The sequence below is a fragment of the Miscanthus floridulus genome, chromosome 10, assembly GCF_019320115.1.
Source record: "Miscanthus floridulus cultivar M001 chromosome 10, ASM1932011v1, whole genome shotgun sequence".
In the NCBI taxonomy this organism is placed as follows: domain Eukaryota; kingdom Viridiplantae; phylum Streptophyta; class Magnoliopsida; order Poales; family Poaceae; genus Miscanthus; species Miscanthus floridulus.
In genome coordinates, this window is record NC_089589.1 from 117,128,730 (window position 1) to 117,147,499 (window position 18,770).

Genomic DNA, 18,770 nt, shown 5'->3' on the forward strand with positions numbered 1-18,770 from the left:
CGATTTGCATCCGGAGCCTCGTTACACCAAACTAAATTACAGAACTGATCAGTTAGCCTAACCATTATATGAGCATCCTTATTTCAACTTCTCTGAATATACATAAAAGAGAGAAGCTTCACATACTAAGTTTTTTACATCACACACAATGGCTCCAACTTGAGATCTATCTAGATGTGATGATTGTATTTTTTTATGATGTTTTGACGGTCGGAAGCCACAATGATATGCTGAAAATTTCGTTCTTTTGCAAACAAAACCACATTGAATTGCTAAAATTTCAGCCAACTCAGGATCTTCAACTCTGCATCTTCTTACAAAATGTCATTTTGAAATCCTCAAGATAATCATGAATCACTCCACGTATTCCGATTCGAGAGGGATCTTTAAAGGTGGCTGCATCTACAGTGAGCATCAACCAGCCATCCGGCGGTGGAGTCCATTTAGGGGCCAAGTGTAACACCCTAAATTTTACCCTAGTTTGAAAATCACTAATTTTGTTTATCTTTTTAAAACTTTCCATAAAACAAATAAATATGACTCACGTAGGAATTATTTTATCGCAAATAGATCCACCTAGAAATAAAACTACATGTGTGACATTGCTTGAGGTGTTTGTTTACTTGCTTGGATTGTTGAACATATGGTGGTACACTCTCCTAGAAAAACCATTTTCAGATTTGATTCATACTCAATTCAAAACACATTATAGAAATTCCTGGGAAAAAAAGGAATTCATAAATAGAAAAATCCACCCGGGCTCATTCTTCCCCTCGGCCCACGACGCAGCCCGCCACCCTCCCCTCCTCTTCTCTCCGCACTGGTCTGGCATCGGCAGCAGCCTAGCCCGAGTGCGCTCGCTCCTCCCTCTCTTTCTCTTCTCCCGCACTGTGCGGGCCCTGCCAGTCAGCTCCGCCGTCTACCTCAGTGCAACAACGTGAATACTGCATCGTTGCTGGCTCCTTGGCCGCGCCGCCACCGCCTCACCCTGACGATGAACGGATAAGATCGAGGATGCCCTCCGAAAGCTTCTTGGCCCCATCGCGTCCCCTCTCTCCCTCTCTATCTCCCTCTGCTCTCCCTGGACGCGCGGCGGCTCAAGCTCAGTTGACCGTTGCTGCCATGGATAAGCTCGGAGCTCCTCTGACAAGCGCGCGGATAAGATTACACTGTGGTGAACCGCCTTTCGAATTCGAGCACGAGCATGGTAGTGCAGATACCAATGGCCAGAGAAATATCTCGACGCCGGGCACCGCCATGGCCGACCTATAAATAGGCTCGGCTAGTGGCGCTCCGGCATCACCACCACCACCAAGAGCTCCGCTAGGATCTAGAACATCTCATCTCCCCCTCCTTTCCTTCTCTCCCCCTCTTCTGACCTTTAGGTTAGTTTTCCCCAATTTGGGTGCCACCGTCGTCATCAGAGCCGCCTCCCGATATCTTCTTCCCGCTACATCTGTGGCCAATTAGGGTAGAAGGTGAGTCCCTCATCCCCTCCCCCACCCTCTCGGACACTTTTCCCTCTCTCTCTCTCACTCTGTGTCGCGCTATCACCGGGAGCCATGCTCCGCGCCGCCAAACCCCACCAACGGCTGTGGCTTGGCCTTTTGAGCACCGTCCGCCACTCCGCGTCATGCACCGAGGCTCAACGCCACTAGCATAATAAGCTTCGGCAAGCTCGACCCCTCGCGGTCATCGCCACTCGACATCGTCTTCCTCTTCTCCATCCTTCTCTCTCTGTCATGTGGGACCAGCAAGTGACGCCATCCCCGTCCGTCTCCCTCTCTTGCTCTGTCATGTGGGCCCGTAGTCATGGCGCCGTCGTCCTCTGTCCTAGTTAAAAGGCCAGGCTGGCCCCCACGTCAGTGGCACCCATCACTGACGTCATGGCCCCACCTGTCACACACACACTGCATTCACACAGCGCACAACATATGGATATTGCTAGGTTCACCCGGATAGTGTACATAACAGGTTAAAAACCTAATTTCCTTGATTACAAAAATTCCTAGAAAATTCCTAAATAAACTAGATGCACCCAGGAATTTACCAATATTATTTTCACCCATTTTTCATGAACCAAAATATTTCCATAAATTCCATTTAATTCTCAAACTATAATTAAACTTCTAAAAATTATATCTTTCCCATCCTAACTCTGTTTCCCATGAAACCACTTCCAAAATTCTTCTAAAATCTAACTCTATTTATTCTACCTAGTACCATCATATTGTTTTATGCTTGTTTTTGTTGTTTGTTTGTGTTTAGAGGTAGACTTATTATTAGCACCGATCAATAGAGGACGATGAGTACCAAGAGAGTGTATGATGAGGACATCACTCCTTCGGATGTACCCGCTGATACTCCAACCGTTATGCAAGGTCCAATGACCCGAGCTCGAATGCGTCAACTTAATTTAGAGGTGAGCTCGTTCTTAAACGATTCTTTTCATACTTTTGAGAATAGACTACTACCTAATGATGTTATCTTGCTTAGAAACATAGAAGAGGGTCATGAGGAACTTGGATAAAGGTATAGAGGTGGAGAAGACCAGCTAGGACGACCAACACAAGCTGGAGGCCCAGTCCAACTGAAGTTGGAGCCCATCTCGGGTTTCAGGATCAGTCTGTCATAAAACTGGTCACACGGGCATGTCCAGGCTCTGTTTTCGACGATCCACATATGGATGAAAGCTAATTAGATAAGGAAGCCAATGCAAGTGGTCTCACGTTAAAAGCCTTTCGGAATCAACGGGAATCGTCAAAACAAGTCAGCATCCAGAATCTGCCAGGGTGCTGCGACACCGTCTTTTGGTCCGTTGGACCGTGTATCGTGTTTGGGCCCATTAGGGGGCGTGTCCAGGGGTCTTTGCACGACCCTAGAGTTTTCATTTGGGTTTGTGTTTTGCTTAGATTAATCTGTCAAGAACAGTTTCTCCGTTCATCGGTTTGTGAGACCCCAACATTATGAGATTAATCATTCATATGTAATTTGGTTGTTTTCTTTTTTGCTCTTGCTTGTGTTCTTCGTAATAATGCGAGACTTGGGATTATTTTATCAGTCTGTTGAACTACTAGTGTGTATATGTCTCCTGAACTACTACAGCGTGTATATGTTTGGCTTGGTGAGTTCTTGTGGCACACCCATATTTGCACCTCCGTGTCTGCAATCATCAACCACCCACCCACGCGAAAATCGAGGAATCGTGACTCATGAGGGAAGCGGGCAACTCACGGTCATCGGGCCCGTGGGCGATGTGCATGGAGTTGTCCGAGGACCCTGGCAACCACGGCGAGATCATCTCTGACGGCGAATTAATAATATACTTTCATTACACGGATGAGGAGCGGGTGGAATGGTGGTGATGGTCGGCAGAGCCGCGGGAGGAGGTGAAGGATCTGGAAGCGTGGGCCAACGGGAATGAGTGTTGGAAAGGAGATCGTTAGGCCTGTCTGGGTCTGGCGGCGGTGTTGGGCTTGCTTTTGAGCAGAGACGTGTAAACTTTCATTACATACAGGTGCTCGTTGAGTTTGCCGCCCGGGTAAATGTTAATTTACACGGTTGGCGATCCTGAGACGCCCGCCTGGTTAAAACTGTTTACCCAAGCGGCTCCCCATCCCTAATAAAATTAACACGGACTGTGCAATCTTTCACCGGCCTGATAAAAGTTTTGCCTTTCGCCTGTACAAATCTTCTTTCACTAGTGTTAACACGTACTGTACCTTTGTGTTTTCGCCTGCAAAAATCTTGGCCTCCAGCTTTTAGGTGACATGCATGTCAATTTTTTTATAAATAGCAATTAACCATCCGTCCTATTGACGTTGGTTCTCAACTCTGGTCCACCCACGCATCCAAAGATTCCAAACAAAATCCTAATTAATTGCTAAACCCAACATGGTGGTGATAGGCCCCTCTCGTGCCGATACCCAAGCCTAAAGTTGCTTTTCATCTACTCTTGTCTTTTAGGGCCGCCCCGCAATTTCTACTTCCTGTCATCTAAGTTTAAATAGCACCTCTTGCACTTGCTTCGACGAAATTTCGACGATGCCGTGCGGGCTAATTTACGCGCCAAATCACCGATTATATAAGCCGAGGGCATAGAAGCAACAGTAAACATACACAGCCACAACGGCAACCATTACAGAGAGCTAGCTAGTTTGATTAGGTGAGTAGGGGCTGCAGTGCGCATTCATGGCGTTATCTGTGGAGAAGTGGGTAGGGTTCGGGTCGGCCATGGCTGGCTTCGGCTTGCTTTGGTCGAGGATGCCGGAGCACGTCCATGATGAGGCTAGGCACATCATCAGTAGCTTGGTTCTCATGGTGATGTCCTACTTCAACCCCTATGAATGCAAGCAAGCTCAAGGCCGAGCTCGGCAACAACAGCAAGGACGAGTGGACGACCCGCTTATCAGTCTGGACGAGAACCAGGAGGTCGTCGACAACTTCGACGGAGCCCGCATGTGGTGGAGGCTGTGCCCCAAATCCGCCAAGAACAGGGGGGCCACCGTCATCAGCTTCTTGCCTGGCGATTCCGACGAGCCTCGGTGCTACAGGCTGGTGTTTCACAAGCGCCACCGCAAACTTGTGCTCGACTCCTACCTGCCCAGCGTCGTCCGGCAGTGGCGCGAGCTAACCGCCGCGAACCGGCAGAGGCTACTGTTCACCAACTACTCCCAACAAGGGAAGAGCGAGTGGATCAATGTCCCGTACAATCCCCCGGCGACGTTCGACATGCTCGCCATGGAACACAGCAAGAAGGTCAAGATCATGGAGCCATGGAGGATGTCACGGCATTCCGTGAGGCGAAGAAGTACCACTCCAAGGTCAGCAAGGCGTGGAAGCGGGGATACCTCCTGCATGGGCCGCCGGGCACAGGCAAGTCCACTATGATCGGGGCTATGGCCAACTTCCTCGAGTATGATGTCTACGACCTCGACCTAACATCCATCAAGGACGACGCTGAGCTGCGGAAGCTCTTCCTTGATACGACGGACAGATCCATCATCGTTATCGAGGACATCGACGCGATCGAGCTCGAACTCACCACCAAGCGCAAGGTCAAGGAGGCAGCCGAAGAGAAGGACGACAAAAACCTGGTGATAGAGCTGTCCGACAAGAATAACAAAGGCAAAGTGACGCTGTCGGGGCTGCTCAGCTTCGTAGACGGGCTGTGGTCGGCCTGTGGCAGCGAGCGGATCTTCGTGTTCACCACGAACCACGTTGACCGGCTCGACCCAGCGCTGATCCGGCGGGCTATCACTGCCGGAGACCGCCTCTGTGCCGAGTGACAAGTGGTTTGTCGAGTGTTGTTTTTCGGGCACTCGACAAAGACGTTTTTGTTGAGTGTTTTTTTTGACACTCGGCAAAGAAGCTCTTTGCCGAGTGTTTTTTTTAACACTCGGCAAAGAAGCTTCTTTGTCGAGTGTTTTTTTTACACTCGGTAAAGAAAATTTCAAAGCACATTTTGAAGCAGTAAATTAATTCAAAGGAAAAAGTTTTCAACTACAAAGTTGCATAACTCATCAAGATGTACAATGTTTGTTTTGGTCTTTTCTTCATATGATAAAGTGAAAGTAAATTTGTTCACAAATCTAACATATCTCTCTTGTAGTTTATGAAACTACAAAAGAGATATATAAGATTTGTGAAAAAAGTTAGAACGACAATGTCGGATAACACTACCGGAGACCGGCTCTTTGCCGAGTGCCAGGTGGTTTGCCGAGTGTTGTTTTTGGGCACTCGGCAAAGCCGCCTTTGACGAGTGTTTTTTTTTTGACACTCGGCAAAGAGGCTCTTTGCCGAGTGTTTTTTTTAACACTCGGCAAAGAGGCTCTTTGCCGAGTGTTTTTTTTGACACTCGGCAAAGAGCTTCTTTGCCGAGTGTTATTTTTTGACACTCGGCAAAGAAAATTTCAAAGCATATTTTGAAGCAGTAAATTAATTCAAATGAAAAAGTTTTCAACTACAAAGTTGTATAACTCATCAAGATGTACAATGTTTGTTTTGGTCTTTTCTTCATATGACAAAGTGAAAATAAATTTGTTCACAAATCTAACATATATCTCTTGTAGTTTATGAAACTACAAGAGAGATATATAAGATTTGTGAACAATGTTAGAACGACCATGTCAGATGAATAGATGACCAAACAACCAAAATAAACTCTGTAGATATCGAAAAGTTATGAAACATTGTAGTTGGCAACTTTTTGATTTGAAAACATCTTGTCATGCAAAACTGCATTTGAATTTCAAAATTTTAAAATTTGAACTTTTCAAACGACCTCGGATGAAAAAACAACCAAAATAAACTCTGTAGATCTCGAAAAGTTATGAAACATTGTAGTTGACAACTTTTTGATTTGAAAACATCTTGTCATGCAAAACTGCGTTTGAATTTCAAAATTTTAAAATTCAAATTTTGTAAACGACCTTGGATGGAAAAACTTCCTAAACTAAAAGTGTAGATCTCGAAAAGTTATGAAACTTTGTAGTTTATAACTTTTTTATTTGAATTCGTTTAGGGCCTCAAACATGTAATTTACACTCGGTTTAGTATAATATATTGGGAACTAAAACGGAATCCAGACACAAGTGAAAGTGTGGTGTAGTGGTAGAGGAGGTACGTGCACAGCGGGAGGTCTCGGGTTCGAATCGCGTCGGCCACGTAGCCATGAAATTCACGCGAAAATGTCGGAGATGGGTAGGCGCTGGCCGGTGGGGGCCTCCATCGATAAAAAAAAAATTCCATTTTTTTGGGTAAAAATTCCCATTTTTTTCGGGTTTTTTTCGGTTTCAACTTTGCCGAGTGTCGGCACTCGGCAAAGGCTTTGCCGAGTGCCCGACAAAAGACACTCGGCAAAGACGCCTTTGCCGACGGGTTATTTGCCGAGTGTTCTTTGCCGAGTGCAGCACTCGGCAAAGCCTTTGCCGAGTGCAAATTGGGCTTTGCCGAGTGCCCCTGGCACTCGGCAAAGCCACTGATTCCTGTAGTGTAAACAGATGATTAAACAACCAAAATAAACTTTCACTACTGGAAAACCGAGATTTGCCTAGTGTTTAATGGTTTGCCTAGTGTAAATCGTCGGACACTAGGCAAAGAGCTTGTTTGTCGAGTGTTAGACCCCGGAGCACTCGGCAAAACGAAGGCACTAGGCAAAATAATGATTTGCCGAGTGTCGACACTAGGCAAAGAAATCCACTCGGTAAATGACCATTTTGCCTAGTGTCAGTACTAGGCATATCATCACACTCGGCAAAGGCTGCCGGAGGGCAACCGCCGTTACCATTTTGCCGAGTGTCTTCCGTTAACACTCGGCAAAATTAGAACTTTGCCTAGTGTCTCCGGACGACACTAGGCAAACCGGCCAGTTTGCCTAGTGTCTTACAGAGACACTAGGCAAAATATTTTTTCTTTTTTTTATTTTAGCTTCCAATTTTTTTATGTAGCTTTCCTACTATGCCTTGACCAACATGTTGAAAGTTGGCACAATTTTATGAAATTTTGCTATATTTCTTTAGTTTATTTAATTTCTTTGAATTTTTTCGACAAATGCAAATTTGAACTGCAAGTGTGACGAATAATGGCAATTCATGAATGCAAAAATGATATTCATGTTAGTAAGTGTTAGTTGAGGCCGTATCCAGAAACAGACCAAAAATTTCACACATCTTCACGTCGAGACATGACCACGAACTTGCGAGCAAATAGTTTTTAAATTCTATTAAATGAAAATGGAGTCTGAAATTCATGAAACTTGTCGACAAGTCAAGATATCGCATGCGGGTGCCATGATAAAAATTTAAAAAGATTTCGAGCACATCGTCACGTATGATGCTTAGAAACCCTAACATCTCCACATGTTATCACCTCAGTCCACACGCGCGAGCGAACCCCGCACCAACGGCGTGACACCGTTCTCCCTCCACACTCTTCCCCTCCAAAATCCGACATCAAATTGTGCGATAGAAACGTAGCAAAATCGAAAGGGGGAAAAAAGGAGCTAAACCCAAATCGACCAAACCCAGCCCCGGAACACCTGCCTCCGCCGCCGCCGCCATCGCCGGCGGCCACTGCAAGCGCGGTGCGGTGTCCGAAACCTTCTCCTGTGCTGCGAACCCCATCCACCGCCGTTCCCCAGGCCGCGACGGCGGCTAGGGTTTGGGAGCGCTCGCCCGCGGCCGGCTGCCCCGTCTCGGACCTCGACCTCGACCTCCGTCCTTGCCGGGCCGGCTAGGGTTTGGGAGCGCTCCTCGGCGCGGCCCGTCCGTCTGCTCCCACGGTGCCGCCCCATCCTCACCATCCTCTCCGACCTCGGCGCCCCCTCCACCAGATCCGGCGCTCGGCCCCCCTCCACCTGGACGACGATAAGGAGCAGCTGGCAGCGGCTGGTGGGTCATTCGACGCGGTGGTGGTGGAGCTGCCGCCGCCGCCGGCGGCATCTACGGCGAGGACGGTGAAGGAACCCTCACGAGTTCGTCAAGGCCTACTCCGCCCTCCTCAAGCGCTCCGGCAAGGTAACAGTGCCCGACTCACCCCGTTTCCCATCTGATTCGACGCTGCAACAAATGGTCGCGCATCGCTGCAGTCAGCGGAGATGAGCTTGTGCGATTGCATGGGATTGCCGTTGCCCGAGCAGTTAGTAGCTGTACTGTGATTACATGGATCCATCGCGCGTGCTACTACTTTGGTTATACCAGTGAACTGCTCACATTTGATTGGTAGGTTGGAGCGTGATTTGCTCACATAACTACTAATCGTGATCTGTTGGGCATAAGCCATGCCGTTCTTCCGGTTCTTAGGCCTCCGTGGTAGCTTTTCTTATTCGAGTCTAGATCACCTGTTCAGAAAAGCCTGTTTGTAAAGTGTTTTTTTAATGTATATATGCATGGGTTTTAGGCAAATTTTAACTGTATATGCTGAAAATTCCCTAAGCACTCATCTATTTTAACTGTATATTTTGTTTTCTATTGATATCCGTCAAGACAGTTTGTGGTTAGCCTTGGGTGTGGCTCTGTTCAGAATGGAATGGCTGTTTCAGGATGATCTGTTCAGAATGGAATGGCTATTAGCCTTGGGTTTTACTCTGCTCTGTATTTTCTACTTGCTTCTAGCCTCTCGTCCTCCACCGCGCGCTTGATGGTCAACAGAATGCTGGAACAGTTCATCCTGTAGTAACCTGATTGATCAACAACTGACGAAATCCATTTACTAATCTTCTTGTTCAACAGAACTCTATGGCTACAGCCTCTTCCTTGTGCATGCTTATTACTAGATGAAAAGCTCGTATTACGTTATGCCACACTCCTCTCTTCTGAATTGGACATGCCTTCACATTCCAATCCTGCATATCCTTCTAGAGACCAGCTGTGAGCTTGGCACCGAACCTTTCTTTCATGTTCAATTCGAGTAGCATGACTGCTTTGATTAGCTGTTCTATTTTTTCACAGTTTACTGACTAATTTGCCTTATTGGTTCTATGTTGCAGGCTAGAAAGGATCTTGTCCACTACTGGTGTATTTTGTTGAGACAGAAGGTCATGTTGATCTTTTGGATTTCCTTCCTGTTTGGTAAGGCCTATTTCCAAGTTATGAATTGGAATGGAACAATCAATTGGAGCATACAGATTTGATATATATGTGTTTAGCGGCCATCGTGCCGTTGGTTCATTGCAGGTTTTGAGAATCTCACCGTACAGGGGAGGTGTTGCCGAAATTTTTAGACGTCTTAATTCGTTTTGTTTTTATTTGCAGGAAAAAGAAGGTGAGAAAGGAGCAGAGGCGACCCCGATCGTCTTCCTCACCGGTGTCGGTCTGCCTGCACCGCGTCGCCTCGCCACTGCACCGACCCTCCACGGCCCCGCTAGCCTGACTCCACCGCCACCTTAGGTATAACCCCTCTTTCCGTATCATGGTTGTAGGTGGCGAAGCCCAGTTAGGCATCTCCCGTTCGAAATACATACGGTTGGAGGTATGCAAATCTTTGCATATCGATAACCGTATGTGTTTCGAATTGTCCATGTTTTTTTGGACAGCCCGCGGCTGCGTAGATGGATTAGTTTTCATGGTCTACTCCTATCCGAGATAGAGTTTCGGTATCACCTCCCTGTTGTTCTCCGGATACACTCTCCTTGTCAGGACATGTATTTGGAGAACAACGGGTAGGTGCTGCCGAAATTCATTCTTAGATAGGAGTAGATCATGAAAACTAATCTCATCTACGCATCTGCGGGTGGGATTAGGACCTATCCTCACCTATTAGATGGTAGGAACACCATGTAGATGCAATCGATGCTTATATTACTCGCTGATACATATGTTAGAGGATGGATGACCGTGAGTGGATGTACACGGGCCACAGAAGCAAGGTTGATTTCACCAAAGAATGGATGTGCAAAACAGATGAGTTCTTGGAGTCAGCTTTTGGTGAGGCTGGTGGCAGACCTATTAAAGCTTTGTGTCCCTGCAGCAAATGTGCAAACAGAAAAAGGCAAAACAAGGTGAATGTGGGTAAACATCTAGTGAATAATGGGTTCACGCCGAACTATACCCGGTGGGTCCACCATGGTGAAGGCCATCGTATGAGAGAGGAGGCAGTGAGACCACGTCTGGAGGGTTTCGATGCTGATGCCGGGGTAGCGGACATGTTAGATGACTTTCATAAAGCACAGTATGTTGAAGGACGTAGGTTGGAGGAGATGGATGCAACAACAAAGGCATTCTACGACATGATGGAGTCAGCACAGAAACCTCTGCACGATAGGACAATGGTTTCTCAACTAGATGCCATTGGACGTGTCATGGGGTTCAAGTCCCAGTTTAGGCTGGGTCGAGAAGCCTACGATGGTATGTTGGCCCTCATTGGCAGCCTACTTCCTGAGGGCCACATTCTACCAAAGAGCATGTACGAGTCTCAAAAAGTGCTTCGTGCACTTAAAATGCCGTATGACCAGATAGATGCTTGTCCGAAGGGGTGTGTCCTATTTAGGAAAGATCACAAGGATGCAAAATACTGTCCAAAGTGTGAATCCTCCAGGTACCTTGAGGTTGACTCTGGTGATGGCCAGAAGAGGCAACTTTCTATCCCGTTGAAAGTCCTTCGGTACCTTCCGTTCTTACCGAGGATGCAACGTCTATATATGACCGAGGAATCCGTGAAACAGATGAGATGGCACAAAGAGGGCAAACGATACAATCCAGACAAGATGGTACATCCCTCCGATGGTAAAGCATGGACCCACTTTGATCGCATTCATAATGACAAAGCTGAAGAGGCTCATAATGTACGTGTTGCGCTGGCAACAGATGGGTTCAATCCTTATGGTCAGATGTCTGCTCCGTACACTTGTTGGCCCATCTTCGTTATCCCCCTCAATCTCCCCCCCGGCATCCTCCTTCAACGACAGAACATCTTTTTGTCATTGATAATTCCTGGACATCCGGGGAATAACATGGGTGTGTACATGGAGCCTCTTATTGATGAATTGATCCTTGCTTGGGAGGACGGGGTATGGACATACGATCGGGCTACAAAGAGAAACTTCAAAATGCGTGTTTGGTACCAGTACTCCATGCATGACTTCTTGGCATATGGGATATTCAGCGCGTGGTGCGTTCATGGGAAGTTCCCATGCCCAGTATGCAAGGCAGCTCTGAGGTTCATTTGGTTGTAGAAGGGTGGCAAGTATTCGTCATTCGACAAACATCGTCAATTCCTCCCTATGGACCATCCTTTTAGACGAGACATAAAGAACTTCACAAAAGGTGTCGTAGAGACAAATCCTCCACCACACATGATGACTGGTGCCGAGGTTCATGCTCAGATAGATGCTCTCGTGGCCAACGAAGGAGGTGGTTTTGTGGGATATGGTGAGCAACATATGTGGACACATAAGTCGGGCTTGACGAGGCTCCCCGTATTTTAATGATCTTCTCTTGCCACATACCATTGATGTAATGCACACTGAAAAGAATGTCGCCGAGGCACTTTGGGCTACACTCATGGACATTCCTGATAAGTCCAAAGACAACCCTAAGGCTAGAGTCGACCTGACAGCATTATGTGATAGACCAAATCAACATATGCGTCCTCCTAGAGGCGGCAAGAAATGGATAAGGCCTAAGGCCGATTTTGTCTTGAGCAGAGACCAAAGGAGAAAAGTACTTGAATGGATCTAGAGGTTAATGTTCCCTGATGGATATGCAGCGAATCTGAGGAGGGGAGTGAACTTATCTACTCTGCGAGTCCTAGGGATGAAGAGTCATGACTACCACATATGGATTGAGAGGCTTCTTCCAGCTATGGTTCGAGGCTTTGTCCCTGAGAATGTTTGGCTAGTGTTGGCAGAGTTGAGCTATTTCTTCCGCCAACTGTGTGCCAAGGAGTTATCTCGAACCGTGATTGATGACTTGGATAGAGCGGCACCTTTGTTACTCTGTAGGTTGGAGAAGATCTTTCCCCCCGGCTTCTTCTTGCCGATGCAGCATTTGATTTTGCACCTCTCGAATGAGGCACGAATGACGGGGCCCGTGCAGTTCCATTGGTGCTATCCAATCGAGAGATGTCTAAAGGTTCTTCGAAAAAAATGTAGAAATAAAGCCAGAATTGAGGCTTCCATTGCAGAGGCATCCGTTCTGGAGGAGGTGTCAAACTTCACAACAACATACTACGCTGAAAACCTTCCTAGCATCCATAATCCTCCCCCTCATTACAATGCTGGGGAAAATGAATCGAACCTCAGCCTTTTTCGAGGGCAACTCGGAAGCGCAAGTGCATCGACCACCAAAGTGTTGCAACCTGAAGAGTGGCGTAGTATCATGCTGTATGTGTTGATCAACCTTGACGAAGTCGAGCCATACTTGGGGTAAGTTCTCAACGAACTTGATTCATAACGTCATCACTCATTGGCCAACCCCTTTTTGTCTCGTTGCTACAGGGAATTTCATCGTCAAACCTGGCATCGACAAAGGGAACCTACCCCTCCAGAATGGGATACCCTTCTTAGACAGGGTGCTGGAAATGGGAGCCCCGACTTCATTTCTTGGTTCAAAAAGAAGGTACCATCCAATTTATCTTGTACTTTCACATTCTAAGTTGCTTGTACATGTGAAATATAAAATGATCTATCTTGCTCGAGCTTAGCAGGGCCAAACCGATGCGTCCATGATGGCCGAGTTGAGACAGGTTGCCAATGGCTTTGCTTATAAGGTGAAGTCATTTACTAGTTATGACGTGAATGGATATCGCTTTCGCACATCAAGCTACGAGCAGAGTCAGCCCAATCGAAAAACCACAAGTACTGGAGTTTTTACGGTCGGCCAAGATAGGGTCGAGTATTATGGAAGACTTGAAGAAATATACGAACTCAAGCTTTCATGGTTGCAGGCCTCTTAATCCTATTATATTCAAATGCCATTGGTTTGATCCTGGAGTAACGAGACGGACTTGGGCTAGTCTTGGGGTAGTTGAAATTCGACAAGATTCCGTCTTACCAGGAGACGATGTCTATGTTGTGGCCCAACAGGCCACACAGGTTTATTATCTCCCATACGCATGCCAAGACAAAGAGAATCTTAATGGTTGGGATATTGTGCACAAGGTATCACCACACGGTAAACTACCTTTGCCAAACGATGAAGATTATACATTTAACCCAAACACATATGATGGAGAATTCTTCCAAGAAGAGGGGTTGGAAGGAAGGTTTGAGATAGACTTAACCGAAGCGATTGGAATGGAAGTAGACAATGAATGGGTTGATGCAGGCAACGCTGGAGACGAGGTGCTAAATGAGAAGGACTTACAAATGCTTGACCGATTACAGTTAGGCCAAGATAATGTTGACAACATCCCCCCTTCGGATAGTGTCGAGTATTTCGACATGATTGATAGTGATGATGAGACTTATGATCCAGCTAATCCCGATCATGAAGATTATTTTTAATACATGTAATAATATGTTATTTTGTAATTTTAGTTTGTTCCTTTTGCCTTTATGTAATTATGTTATTTCTAATACAACATTGTTTTTTTGTTTTTGATTGCAGGTGATTGATCAAAGATGGCGGGCGGGCGTCAAAATAGGAGGGTCAGCTCGATCTACCAAAGAACACGCCCGGTAGACACCACTGCAGATGAGGACCTATCGATGCCGTCGCAAGAGGAGGAGGAGGAGCAGCAGCACCGGTCGCAGGAGGCGGTCGCAGGAGGAGCAGTTGCCACTGCCGTAGGAGGAGGAGGAGCGGGTGGAGGATGAGGAGGAGCGAGTGGAGGACAAGGAGGACGAGAGGGTGGAGGACGAGGAGGACGAGCGGGAGGAGGACGAGGACGGGGAGGAGGAGGAGGTCGAGGAGGAGGCAGCAGCGGGTTCGGCTTCCTTTGGTACGCCGAGTGTGTACTTGCAAGGTCCCGCGAGCCTCCCTACGCAGCCGATACCTTCTTACAGACGCCCGAAGATTGCACCCGACGGAGAAACGTAAGTAAATTAATATGTTTTCACTACTTCAAATGATATGTTCAAAAATCACACTAGAAGCTAACTATTATTCTTAATAACTTGTGCAGGGGCTAGACGGTTGTAGAGTCTGCAGGATGTCACACACGCAAGGTCAGTGGCATCCTTGGCCTTCTGGTCAAGGAACACTTCCCTGGCTTGGTCCATTTCGCCGGGAGAGAGGAGCCGCCCTACACGTTTGCCCACTACGCCAACGCCCCCGATGCTACAGATCTGCTTGGCAGGACATTCCCCAACAAGGCGGAGCAGGGTGAAGGCTGAGCTGTGGGTAAGTCTTCCTCGCACTACATTGTTCAATACATCGCATTCATTGGACATTTTTTGAAATAATGAATGAATACTTCATGTGTATATGCAGGATTTCTTCAGACTTCAGGAAGGCTTTGAGGACACGGCGGATGTGGTGCTAACCAAAGCATGTAAAAGACTCGTGAAGCAGCTGCATTACGAGGCACGCATCTAGGCCATCATAACATACCACGGGTCCTACCTTGCAACGAAGGTCACGAAGAAAGAAGCAAGAGATATGGCACTGACCAAGGAAGAGTTCATGAAGGTAAATGTATTCGAACATTAATAATGTAGTGCTGATAGCTTTAATTTAACTTCTTATATGTCATATACTTCATGGCTTGTAGGTGGTTCCGTGCTGGTGCTCTGGGGATCCCTGATGCTGGGAGATGATGGTGGACAAGTGGTTGGACCCCGAATGGATTGCCCAGCACAAAGCTTGTCGGGAGCACCGTTTGCAGATGATAGGTGTACCACACCATCAAGGCAACCGCAGCCTCAACGGATACGCGCAAACTTGGGTATGAGAATCCATTTTTTATTATAACGTTGTATGTTGCATGATTTCTAATCATCTTGCTGTTTTTCTCGCAGTCATCGTCGCATGGTGGGCAGCCGGTTACCCAGTTCATGGCATATGCCATGGCCCACAAGGGCAAGGCGAAATCCGACGTCTCCTACAACCCAGATGACCCTCCTTTGGCATACAGCAATGCGACCGTCCATAGCCGTCTCAGTCAGTATACTGAGATGGCAAGGGCGGTCCATGGGCCAGAGTACGATCCGAGCGCCCATGACTTTGATGGAGAGATCGTCATGAGGGTGGGAGGTGGCAAGAAGCATGGGTGGTATTGGATGGGTGATGGTGTCATCGACACGTCCTCTACTCCCACCCTCTCCCAGATCCGAGCACGGAGCACGAGCGCAAGCCCGGCCATACGTCCACGGCCAACCACTGCTTCGCACCTTGTCAACGAACTCCAGGTAATTTCTGTTTTATTCGTTGCTTATTGATTTTTACATACCTTTGCCTTACTTTAACATTGGGGGTCAAATGTTGTAGGCCCAACTGCTAGAAGAAAGGAGGCTTCGCGAGGAGATGGAAGCGAGGGCGGTGGAAGAGCGGGAGGCCCAACGACAGAGGATAGAGGAGCTGGTGGGGTTCGTGTCCACTCTTGGCGCCGCTATGGGGCGGACCATGCCAGCTAGCCTAGTCTTGCCACTTCCTCAAGCAGCTACTCCTGTGAGTACCAATATATTACTTATTATGTTCCAACTTGACATAGGGCACACTAGAAAAAATATGCAATCTCAAACATACAATATGGTGTTGGTGGTGACGGCAGGTTGTTGTTGTGGTGTGGTGGTGGCAGTTGTGGTGTTCGGGTGGTGGTGGTGTTGGTGGCGGTGTATTGATATGTATGTTCTTGACGGTCATCGTGCCGTTTGTTTTCTTGCAGGGGTTGGAAACCTCTCCATGCAGGGGAGGTTCTGTCGAAATTTTTTATTGACGGTATCCTTTTCATTTTTTTCAGCATCAATCGGGCGTGGCATTCGAATCAAATTGGAGGGTCGCCGGCTTCACAGATTGGAGCGTCGCCGGCACCACAGCTTGAGCCGAATCAAGTGGAAGGGTCGCCGGCTTCACAGATTGGAGCGTCGCCGGCACTACAGCTTGAGCCGAATCAAGTGGAAGGGTCGCCTGGAGCATCAAACCATGGGCCTCTTCACCCTTGACAATCGTCGTGATCAGCTTGTTGTGAACTTTGTTAAGAAATTTGGTTGTGCACTTATGAACTTGTGAACTTGTGGCACATTTGGACTTTTGGTATGAACATGTGATATATGTGAACATGTGGTTCTTATTTATGATTCATGTGATATATTTGTGATGTTTGAATATGATTTATATTTGTGTCGCAAATGGAATAATCAAAAAAAAAATTCAGCTTCTGGTTACTTTGCCTAGTGTCAGGGGTCTGACACTAGGCAAAGGGGCCACACGTGGCACACCTGGGAATCAGGCTTTGCCTAGTGTTAGGAAACTGACACTAGGCAAAGTAGGACAGTTTGCCTAGTGTCGGAGGCATGACACTAGGCAAAGCTTGGCATATTTGCCTAGTGTAGGCGGCCTGACACTAGGCAAAGCTTGACATATTTGCCTAGTGTCGGACGCCTGGCACTAGGCAAACCTTGCATACTTTGCCGAGTGTCAGACCTCCGACACTAGGCAAAACGTCCGTTACGATTTCCACCGTCAGTGGAATACTTTTGCCGAGTGGTGTTCCTTGACACTAGGCAAACACTTTGCCGAGTGTCCGAGGTTTGACACTCGGCAAAGTGCTCTTTGCCTAGTCCGCCTCTGCCGACCCTTGTTTGCCTAGTGTGACACTAGGCAAACTGTTTGCCTAGTGTTTTCTGGGCCTTTGCCTAGTGCCTACGGCACTAGGCAAATCGCGCGATTCCAGTAGTGTTTGTATATATCGAAAAGTTATGAAACTTTGTAATTGGCAACTTTTTGATTTGAAATCATCTTGTCACGCAAAACTGTGTTTGAATTTCAAAATTTTAAAATTTGAACTTTTCAAACGACCTCGGATGGAAAAACAACCAAAATAAACTCTGTAGATCTCAAAAAGTTATGAAACATTGTAGTTGGCAACTTTTTGATTTGAAATCATCTTGTCATGCAAAATTGTGTTTGAATTTAAAAAATTTTAAATTCAAACTTTTCAAACAACCTCGGATGGAAAAACAACCAAAATAAACTCTGTAGATCTCGAAAAGTTATGAAACATTGTAGTTGGTAACTTTTTGATTTGAAATCATCTTGACATGCAAAACTGCGTTTGAATTTCAAAATTTTGAAATTCAAATTTTGTAAACGACCTCGGCTGGAAAAACTTCCTAAACTAAAAGTGTAGATCTTGAAAAGTTATGAAACTTTGTAGTTTACAACTTTTTTATTTGAATTCGTTTAGGGCCTCAAACAAGCAATTTACACTCGGTTTAGTATAATATGTTGGGAACTAAAACGGAATCCAGACACAAGTGACAGTGTGGTGTAGTGTAGAGGAGGTTGGCGTGCAGAGGGAGGTCGCGGGTTCGAATCCCGTCGGCCACGTTGCTGCAAACTTTACGCGAAAAATGCCGGAGATGGCGGGCGCTGGCCGGTGGGGGTCTCCACCGATTAAATTTTTTTTTTCCATTTTTCCCCATTTTTTGGGCTTTTTTCGGTTCCAACTTTGCCGAGTGTCGGGCACTCGGCAAAGCCTTTGCCGAGTGCCCGACAAAAAACACTCGGCAAAGACACCTTTGCCGACCCAATTTTTTGCCGAGTGCAGCACTCGGCAAAGCCACTGAGTCCGGTAGTGGTAGGATGGACAGGCACATTGAGTTGTCCTACTGCCGGTTCAAGGCCTTCAAGCTATCTAGACATCACTGAGCATTCACTATTCGGTGAAATCAGGAAACTGCTCGATGAGATCGACACAACTCCGGTAGACGTGGCTGATAACCTGATGCAGAGGGGCAAGAGGAATGGTGAAATCGATCGATTGCTCGATGAGATGAATGGGGCACCGGCAGACGTGGCCGGTAACCTCATGCTGTGGGTCAAGAGGAGGAGAGAAGCAGATGACTGCTTGGCAGGTTTAGTGGAAACACTAAAGAAGGCTAAGATGAAATCTGCAGCACCTCCTATGGATTCAACGGAAGAGGCGAAAGAGGAATAACCTAACGCACAAGAAAGTTAGACAGGGGGCCAGATATATAATAAGGGTGGCTAGATCTTTGTCTTGTGCTATTTTACATAATTTTCGTGTTTGTTAGTCACTTAAGCTTGGATACATCCACTAGTAGAGAAACGACCTTTGATCCAGGTCAAAATTTGGCTTTAGTCCCGGTATTTTTCGCGCCCGGGACTAGAGAGACCTTTAGTCCTGGTTTGTAGCTCCAACCGGGACTA

The 18,770-nt window shown here is 46.9% G+C and overlaps 2 pseudogenes; both read left to right on the forward strand.

Annotated features, from left to right (window-relative positions):
• Positions 1 to 4,191: 4,191 nt before the first annotated feature.
• Positions 4,192 to 18,537, forward strand: LOC136489390 (AAA-ATPase At3g28580-like; annotated as a pseudogene).
• LOC136487242 (uncharacterized) lies at positions 8,467 to 11,423 on the forward strand (annotated as a pseudogene).
• Positions 18,538 to 18,770: the final 233 nt, after the last annotated feature.